Below are 10,772 nucleotides of genomic sequence, written 5' to 3'. Positions count from 1 at the left end.
AGATGCCACAAAAGCTTTTGATTCTCCTGAGTGGGAATACCTGATGTCTGTGCTATCGCACAGGGGAATTCTGCCGGGCTACTTGCCATGGGTACAATTACTGTATCATAAACCTAAGGCTAAGTTACTGATTAACAGAGTTAACAATGCGCCGTTTGAAATACGCGGGGGAACGAGGCAAGGTTGCCCTCTCTCCCTCCTTTTATGTGCACTCGCAATAGAGCCCCTGGTGGCCACTCCTAGACAACATCACAAACAGCAGGCATTGGATTACCGAACGAGACCAGTATTAGTCTCACTGTAGGCTGATGATATAACTCTTTATGTGAGAAATCCGGAAACTGGTCTCAATGACATAATCCGAGAACTCAGGAATAACGATAAATAGGGGTAAATCTCAAATTTTCCCTTTTACCCACAGTTCCCCTAAGGCCCCACTAGAATATCCATTAAATATTTCTGCCTGCCAAAAAGAAACTACAACAAGCAGGCGTCGCCTACGCCATGCTTTATCCTGCCCAATTACGTCACACCTACCAAGGCAAACAGCACCTTTGTGCTACTCTACAGCAGGCCATGGCGTTCCTCAAGTCAATGCCGTGACCAGCTAAGCACACAGAAAGCTCGCCACCGGGCAGCAGAGGGACATCACCTTAACACAAAGAAGTATAGGTAGCAAGACGAAAGGAGCACTGCGACTCCCGAACTACAAGGAGAACACCACAGAAAGATGTGAAACTGTGAGAACCCATGTACTATAATTGCACATAGAAGGGTACAAGAGAGAAATGTGGAGGAACACTGACCTTGACAATGTGATTGCTGAATGGTCGGACTGGCGTACTCGCCACGTAAATATTACAGACAGAAATTAATATGTAATAAGAAGAGAAAAAAAAATATAATGAACTTCCAGGCACAAGACCACTATGTCCCAGGCACCCTCCTACATGGTGTCTAACCGAGTGGGAGGTGCAGCTTTGCCCCCCAGAAGACACGCCCCAAAAGGAGATCCCTTAACCTTTCCCAATAGGGGATAGGACACCGCTAGTAATTCTTTTCACCAAGCTAGGGGGTTGGTCAACGTTATGTTGTTTTGCTTTGCATTGACTGTAAAGTTAGAACTTCATGTCAATGAGGTAGCAGCTGACCTAGCCTGCGGCAAATATCCTTTTGAGAAAATGATCAATGTACATAAAGTGCAGGACACAGGCTACTGCGATACCCCACGAAATGCAGTTCAACAGTTAAGATGCATAAATGTTGGGGTAAATTGGGATGGGAGGGCAAACTACACGGCAAGTTGGGCAAGGCGATGTGGGGGGGAGTACACTGAACACGCGTCAAACATGATACAAGTAAGGCACACAGGTCGTTCGGAATTGGCATCAGAGAATACACAGCAACATGAAACACTAGTGCTATAGATCATCACTATGACGCAGAAAACAAGTAGAGATAACTATTCAGAGGAAACAGGTCTAATGACATTGAATGTTAGAGCCCTGGGGGACCCTCGTGAGAAAAGACATATCCTGACATATATGGACAGACACCATACAAATATTGCCATGCTTCAGGAAACACATACTGCCCCATCGACAATACCCATGTTCGCTACGAAATGAGCCTCACATAGGTATTTCTCTTCCTATTCGTCCTACTCAAGGGGAATATCTATCCTCATTAAAAAAACACTCCCTATGTTGAAGAGGGATCACTGAGTGATCCTCAGGGTAGATATCTTATAGAGTGGGGGCGACTGGCGTCCCACTCCGTCACATTAACAAATTGCTATGGTCCAAACACTGACAATGAATTTTTCTTCAGCAAACTCTGGAGATCGATTGAATATAGTTTCCACAGACATAATATGGGGAGGACTTTAATCTCACAATATGTCCCACACAAGATCGTTCACACCCCCAGGTGCAAAACTATACAAATGTGCAACATCAAGTGCAGCAAATTATCATTGAACATCAAATAATTGATGCATGTTGCTACTGTCACCTGAGTCTGGCTGAAGGAACATTTCACTCAGCGGTACATAATAGCTGGTCCAGGCTAGACGTCTGGTTGGTTTCCAAAGGGATTACTTCATGGATCACCAACACCCAACATTTAGCACGAACATACTCAGACCACTTCCTAGTGTATATGCAAATACGTCCGCCGGGAAATAAAAACAGACATATTGCATGGCAAATACCTACCAATGAACTGCTTGATCCAGCCTTTAAAACGGAACTCGGACAGGAAATAGAGGAATTGCTCAAGAACGATATAGACTCTGTAGCCTCTCACACCATGGTTTGGGAGTCGTTAAAAGTCACTGTGAGGGGGGTATGCTTGACCAAAACGGGTGGTATATTAAAAGACATAAGGAAAACCCTATCCCAATTAGAAGAGAAATTAAAAGGAATGGAAAGACAGACGCAGGCGACACCTACAGAATCCCAGCTAGCAAGCATTAGAGAAACACTTTCCGAGTATCAAGAGACGGCGGAAAGGGAATGCCTCTTCCACTGGAAATATCATAAAGCCAGGAAATATGGAGAGGGGGAAAGACCACGTAAAGCATTAGCCAAACTGATGCACCCTAACACTAACTACATATTAGAAATTATAGACAATAATGGCGCGTCACATAAAGACTCAGAGGAAATTATACGTACATTTAGTGCACATTACTCGAAACTGTACACTTTGCGCAAATCCATACAGGCCGAAACGGACATGTATCTACAGAATACAGAACGAGCTTGGCTGAGTAACGCACATCGGGAATTCCTGGCAGCAGACTTAAAGGAGGATGAACTTAGGGCAGCCATAATGCAGATGGGCGGAAAGGCCCCTGGCCCTGACGGTCAACCGGCTGAATTTTACAAGACATACATAGAAATATTGGTCCCTTTCCTGAAACAAATGTACGAAGAAGCAGTACAATTGGGATACTGCCCCAGTTGCTGCGAGAGGCCCACATAGTTTCACTTCTGAAACCAGGCATAGAGCCCAACCGGACTGACTCATATAGACCCCCTCCCTCATCAACTGTGATGCTAAGATACTAGCCAAAGTACTGGCCAACCGACTGAGCGTCTTAATGGAGAAACTGATCGACCCGGATCAAGCAGGATTTGTGCCAGGCAGAGCCATGTCACATAACTTGCGTACACTTTTTTCCATTATACATGAGATAGATCCCAAGGAAAGTGCGGTGGCAGTTTTTTAGATGCCACAAAAGCTTTTGATTCTCCTGAGTGGGAATACCTGATGTCTGTGCTATCGCACAGGGGAATTCTGCCGGGCTACTTGCCATGGGTACAATTACTGTATCATAAACCTAAGGCTAAGTTACTGATTAACAGAGTTAACAATGCGCCGTTTGAAATACGCGGGGGAACGAGGCAAGGTTGCCCTCTCTCCCTCCTTTTATGTGCACTCGCAATAGAGCCCCTGGTGGCCACTCCTAGACAACATCACAAACAGCAGGCATTGGATTACCGAACGAGACCAGTATTAGTCTCACTGTAGGCTGATGATATAACTCTTTATGTGAGAAATCCGGAAACTGGTCTCAATGACATAATCCGAGAACTCAGGAATAACGATAAATAGGGGTAAATCTCAAATTTTCCCTTTTACCCACAGTTCCCCTAAGGCCCCACTAGAATATCCATTAAATATTTCTGCCTGCCAAAAAGAAACTACAACAAGCAGGCGTCGCCTACGCCATGCTTTATCCTGCCCAATTACGTCACACCTACCAAGGCAAACAGCACCTTTGTGCTACTCTACAGCAGGCCATGGCGTTCCTCAAGTCAATGCCGTGACCAGCTAAGCACACAGAAAGCTCGCCACCGGGCAGCAGAGGGACATCACCTTAACACAAAGAAGTATAGGTAGCAAGACGAAAGGAGCACTGCGACTCCCGAACTACAAGGAGAACACCACAGAAAGATGTGAAACTGTGAGAACCCATGTACTATAATTGCACATGGAAGGGTACAAGAGAGAAATGTGGAGGAACACTGACCTTGACAATGTGATTGCTGAATGGTCGGACTGGCGTACTCGCCACGTAAATATTACAGACAGAAATTAATATGTAATAAGAAGAGAAAAAAAAATATAATGAACTTCCAGGCACAAGACCACTATGTCCCAGGCACCCTCCTACATGGTGTCTAACCGAGTGGGAGGTGCAGCTTTGCCCCCCAGAAGACACGCCCCAAAAGGAGATCCCTTAACCTTTCCCAATAGGGGATAGGACACCGCTAGTAATTCTTTTCACCAAGCTAGGGGGTTGGTCAACGTTATGTTGTTTTGCTTTGCATTGACTGTAAAGTTAGAACTTCATGTCAATGAGGTAGCAGCTGACCTAGCCTGCGGCAAATATCCTTTTGAGAAAATGATCAATGTACATAAAGTGCAGGACACAGGCTACTGCGATACCCCACGAAATGCAGTTCAACAGTTAAGATGCATAAATGTTGGGGTAAATTGGGATGGGAGGGCAAACTACACGGCAAGTTGGGCAAGGCGATGTGGGGGGGAGTACACTGAACACGCGTCAAACATGATACAAGTAAGGCACACAGGTCGTTCGGAATTGGCATCAGAGAATACACAGCAACATGAAACACTAGTGCTATAGATCATCACTATGACGCAGAAAACAAGTAGAGATAACTATTCAGAGGAAACAGGTCTAATGACATTGAATGTTAAAGCCCTGGGGGACCCTCGTAAGAAAAGACATATCCTGGCATATATGGACAGACACCATACAAATATTGCCATGCTTCAGAAAACACATACTGCCCCATCGACAATACCCATGTTCGCTACGAAATGAGCCTCACATAGGTATTTCTCTTCCTATTCGTCCTACTCAAGGGAAATATCTATCCTCATTAAAAAAAAACTCCCTATGTTGAAGAGGGATCGCTGAGGGATCCTCAGGGTAGATATCTTATAGAGTGGGGGCGACTGGCGTCACACTCCGTCACATTAACAAATTGCTATGGTCCAAACACTGACAATGAATTTTTCTTCAGCAAACTCTGGAGATCGATTCAATATAGTGTCCACAGACATAATATGGGGAGGACTTTAATCTCACAATATGTCCCACACAAGATCGTTCACACCCCCAGGTGCAAAACTATACAAATGTGCAACATCAAGTGCAGCAAATTATCATTGAACATCAAATAATTGATGCATGTTGCTACTGTCACCTGAGTCTGGCTGAAGGAACATTTCACTCAGAGGTACATAATAGCTGGTCCAGGCTAGACGTCTGGTTGGTTTCCAAAGGGATTACTTCATGGATCACCAACACCCAACATTTAGCACGAACATACTCAGACCACTTCCTAGTGTATATGCGAATACGTCCGCCGGGAAATAAAAACAGACATATTGCATGGCGAATACCTACCAATGAACTGCTTGATCCAGCCTTTAAAACGGAACTCGGACAGGAAATAGAGGAATTTCTCAAGAACAATATAGACTCTGTAGCCTCTCACACCATGGTTTGGGAGTCGTTAAAAGTCACTGTGAGGGGGGTATGCTTGACCAAAACGGGTGGTATATTAAAAGACATAAGGAAAACTCTATCCCAATTAGAAGAGAAATTAAAAGGAATGGAAAGACAGACGCAGGCGACACCTACAGAATCCCAGCTAGCAAGCATTAGAGAAACACTTTCCGAGTATCAAGAGACGGCGGAAAGGGAATGCCTCTTCCACTGGAAATATCATAAAGCCAGGAAATATGGAGAGGGGGAAAGACCAGGTAAAGCATTAGCCGAACTGATGCACCCTAACACTAACTACATATTAGAAATTATAGACAATAATGGCGCGTCACATAAAGACTCAGAGGAAATTATACGTACATTTAGTGCACATTACTCGAAACTGTACACTTTGCGCAAATCCATACAGGCCGAAACGGACATGTATCTACAGAATACAGAACGAGCTTGGCTGAGTAACGCACATCGGGAATTCCTGGCAGCAGACTTAAAGGAGGAGGGCAGCCATAATGCAGATGGGCGGAAAGGAACGAAGAAGCAGTTCAATTCGGATACTGCCCCAGTTGCTGCGAGAGGCCCACATAGTTTCACTTCTGAAACCAGGCATAGAGCCCAACCGGACTGACTCATATAGACCCCCTCCCTCATCAACTGTGATGCTAAGATACTAGCCAAAGTACTGGCCAACCGACTGAGCGTCTTAATGGAGAAACTGATCCACTCGGATCAAGCAGGATGTGTGCCAGGCAGAGCCATGTCACATAACTTGCGTACACTTTTCTCCATTATACATGAGATAGATCCCAAGGAAAGTGCGGTGGCAGTTTTTTAGATGCCACAAAAGCTTTTGATTCTCCTGAGTGGGAATACCTGATGTCTGTGCTATCGCACAGGGGAATTCTGCCGGGCTACTTGCCATGGGTACAATTACTGTATCATAAACCTAAGGCTAAGTTACTGATTAACAGAGTTCACAATGCGCCGTTTGAAATACCCGGGGGAACGAGGCAAGGTTGCCCTCTCTCCCTCCTTTTATGTGCACTCGCAATAGAGACCCTGGTGGCCACTCCTAGACAACATCACAAACAGCACGCATTGGATTACCGAACGAGACCAGTATTAGTCTCACTGTAGGCTGACGATATAACTCTTTATGTGAGAAATCCGGAAACTGGTCTCAATGACATAATCCGAGAACTCAGGTATAACGATAAACAGGGGTAAATCTCAAATTTTCCGTTTTACCCACAGTTCACCTAAGGCCCCACTAGAATATCCATTAAATATTTCTGCCTGCCAAAAAGAAACTACAACAAGCGGGCGTCGCCTACGCCATGCTTTATCCTGCCCAATTACGTCACACCTACCAAGGCAAACAGCACCATTGTGCTACTCTACAGCAGGCCATGGCGTTCCTCAAGTCAATGCCGTGACCAGCTAAGCACACAGAAAGCTCGCCACCGGGCAGCAGAGGGACATCACCTTAACACAAAGAAGTATAGGTAGCATGACGAAAGGAGCACTGCGACTCCCGAACTACAAGGAGAACACCACAGAAAGATGTGAAACTGTGAGAACCCATGTACTATATTTGCACATGGAAGGGTACAAGAGAGAAATGTGGAGGAACACTGACCTTGACAATGTGATTGCTGAATGGTCGGACTGGCGTACTCGCCACGTAAATATTACAGACAGAAATTAATATGTAATAAGAAGAGAAAAAAAAAGATAATGAACTTCCAGGCACAAGACTACTATGTCCCAGGCACCCTCCTACATGGTGTCTAACCGAGTGGGAGGTGCAGCTTCGCCCCCCAGAAGACACGCCCCAAAAGGAGATCCCTTAACCTTTCCCAATGGGGGATAGGACACCGCTAGTAATTCTTTTCACCAAGCTAGGGGGTTGGTCAACGTTATGTTGTTTTGCTTTGCATTGACTGTAAAGTTAGAACTTCATGTCAATGAGGTAGCAGCTGACCTAGCCTGCGGCAAATATCCTTTTGAGAAAATGATCAATGTACATAAAGTGCAGGACACAGGCTACTGCGATACCGCACGAAATGCAGTTCAACAGTTAAGATGCATAAATGTTGGGGTAAATTGGGATGGGAGGGCAAACTACACGGCAAGTTGGGCAAGGCGATGTGGGGGGGAGTTCACTGAACACGCGTCAAACATGATACAAGTAAGGCACACAGGTCGTTCGGAATTGGCATCAGAGAATACACAGCAACATGAAACACTAGTGCTATAGATCATCACTATGACGCAGAAAACAAGTAGAGATAACTATTCAGAGGAAACAGGTCTAATGACATTGAATGTTAAAGCCCTGGGGGACCCTCGTAAGAAAAGACATATCCTGGCATATATGGACAGACACCATACAAATATTGCCATGCTTCAGGAAACACATAATGCCCCATCGACAATACCCATGTTCGCTACGAAATGAGCCTCACATAGGTATTTCTCTTCCTATTCGTCCTACTCAAGGGGAATATCTATCCTCATTAAAAAAAAACTCCCTATGTTGAAGAGGGATCGCTGAGGGATCCTCAGGGTAGATATCTTATAGAGTGGGGGCGACTGGCGTCACACTCCGTCACATTAACAAATTGCTATGGTCCAAACACTGACAATAAATTTTTCTTCAGCAAACTCTGGAGATCGATTGAATATAGTGTCCACAGACATAATATGGGGAGGACTTTAATCTCACAATATGTCCCACACAAGATCGTTCACACCCCAGGTGCAAAACTATACAAATGTGCAACATCAAGTGCAGCAAATTATCATTGAACATCAAATAATTGATGCATGTTGCTACTGTCACCTGAGTCTGGCTGAAGGAACATTTCGCTCAGCGGTACATAATAGCTGGTCCAGGCTAGACGTCTGGTTGGTTTCCAAAGGGATTACTTCATGGATCACCAACACCCAACATTTAGCACGAACATACTCAGACCACTTCCTAGTGTATATGCGAATACGTCCGCCGGGAAATAAAAACAGACATATTGCATGGCGAATACCTACCAATGAACTGCTTGATCCAGCCTTTAAAACGGACAGGAAATAGAGGAATTTCTCAAGAACAATATAGACTCTGTAGCCTCTCACACCATGGTTTGGGAGTCGTTAAAAGTCACTGTGAGGGGGGTATTCTTGACCAAAACGGGTGGTATATTAAAAGACATAAGGAAAACCCTATCCCAATTAGAAGAGAAATTAAAAGGAATGGAAAGACAGACGCAGGCGACACCTACAGAATCCCAGCTAGCAAGCATTAGAGAAACACTTTCCGAGTATCAAGAGACGGCGGAAAGGGAATGCCTCTTCCACTGGAAATATCATAAAGCCAGGAAATATGGAGAGGGGGAAAGACCAGGTAAAGCATTAGCCGGACTGATGCACCCTAACACTAACTACATATTAGAAATTATAGACAATAATGGCGCGTCACATAAAGACTCAGAGGAAATTATACGTACATTTAGTGCACATTACTCGAAACTGTACACTTTGCGCAAATCCATACAGGCCGAAACGGACATGTATCTACAGAATACAGAACGAGCTTGGCTGAGTAACGCACATCGGGAATTCCTGGCAGCAGACTTAAAGGAGGAGGGCAGCCATAATGCAGATGGGCGGAAAGGAACGAAGAAGCAGTACAATTCGGATACTGCCCCAGTTGCTGCGAGAGTCCCACATAGTTTCACTTCTGAAACCAGGCATAGAGCCCAACCGGACTGACTCATATAGACCCCCTCCCTCATCAACTGTGATGCTAAGATACTAGCCAAAGTACTGGCCAACCGACTGAGCGTCTTAATGGAGAAACTGATCGACCCGGATCAAGCAGGATTTGTGCCAGGCAGAGCCATGTCACATAACTTGCGTACACTTTTTTCCATTATACATGAGATAGATCCCAAGGAAAGTGCGGTGGCAGTTTTTTAGATGCCACAAAAGCTTTTGATTCTCCTGAGTGGGAATACCTGATGTCTGTGCTATCGCACAGGGGAATTCTGCCGGGCTACTTGCCATGGGTACAATTACTGTATCATAAACCTAAGGCTAAGTTACTGATTAACAGAGTTCACAATGCGCCGTTTGAAATACCCGGGGGAATGAGGCAAGGTTGCCCTCTCTCCCCCCTTTTATGTGCACTCGCAATAGAGCCCCTGGTGGCCACTCCTAGACAACATCACAAACAGCACGCATTGGATTACCGAACGAGACCAGTATTAGTCTCACTGTAGGCTGACGATATAACTCTTTATGTGAGAAATCCGGAAACTGGTCTCAATGACATAATCCGAGAACTCAGGTATAACGATAAACAGGGGTAAATCTCAAATTTTCCCTTTTACCCACAGTTCCCCTAAGGCCCCACTAGAATATCCATTAAAGTGGTGTGACACAAGGGCGTGGCTTGGCGCTCGGGGAATTCACGCTATCCTGCTTTTCACAGCGCAGCGAAGGCATGAAAACAACGTCGGAAGAGGCGCTGATGTTCACGCGACCCTCGTCGTGTCTGTAAAATACAGAGCAATGAAGCTTCCCTACAAGTAAGCTCTACCACGACAATGGAGTATTGCGGCCGCCATTTTGTACCTCACTGATCCAGCGGTGTTTTTTCCTGTAAGGAACTGTCGGTTTTCCTTTCTTCTCCCTCAAAGGATTCCAAGTTGCTGCAGATATTTCAGGCATGTGCATTTTTCTTTCTCTCACTTGAATGTGATTTTTGGGGGCAAGATACCAGGTCTACATCTCCATGCTCTGCTTATGAGAGGAATATAACGTGGCAGCCATTTTGTGCATTTTCCTTTCTTCACTTCACCTGACTGATTTTCTTTCATGCCCTCTACAGGAACTTGCTTTCTTCTTCCAAGCTGTTTCTATTTTTCAGCAAAAAGAGGCTTTATTCCATTGACTGCACAGCTTCTTAGCCTCAATTGAAATACTGTACACAAACACTTTTTGTTCCTTTCTAACAGGCACTTGGGGGTCTAGTCATTCTGTTTATTAACAAAACAAAAAAAAGCGCTTTCACAATAACTTTGTCTGGCTTCTTCCCGTGTTCTCTGACCTATGGGTAGAATCAAAGGCTCTCTCTCTACGCACTCGTCACCAAAACACGTCTTTGTCATGAATTCCAAAATATTCACTGTATTCTCCAAGTTGGAGGACTCTTCGTCGCCTTTAC

This window comes from Triturus cristatus, chromosome 4_1 (genome assembly GCF_964204655.1).
Source record: "Triturus cristatus chromosome 4_1, aTriCri1.1, whole genome shotgun sequence".
Lineage (NCBI taxonomy): Eukaryota > Metazoa > Chordata > Amphibia > Caudata > Salamandridae > Triturus > Triturus cristatus.
This window is presented reverse-complemented; position numbering follows the sequence as displayed.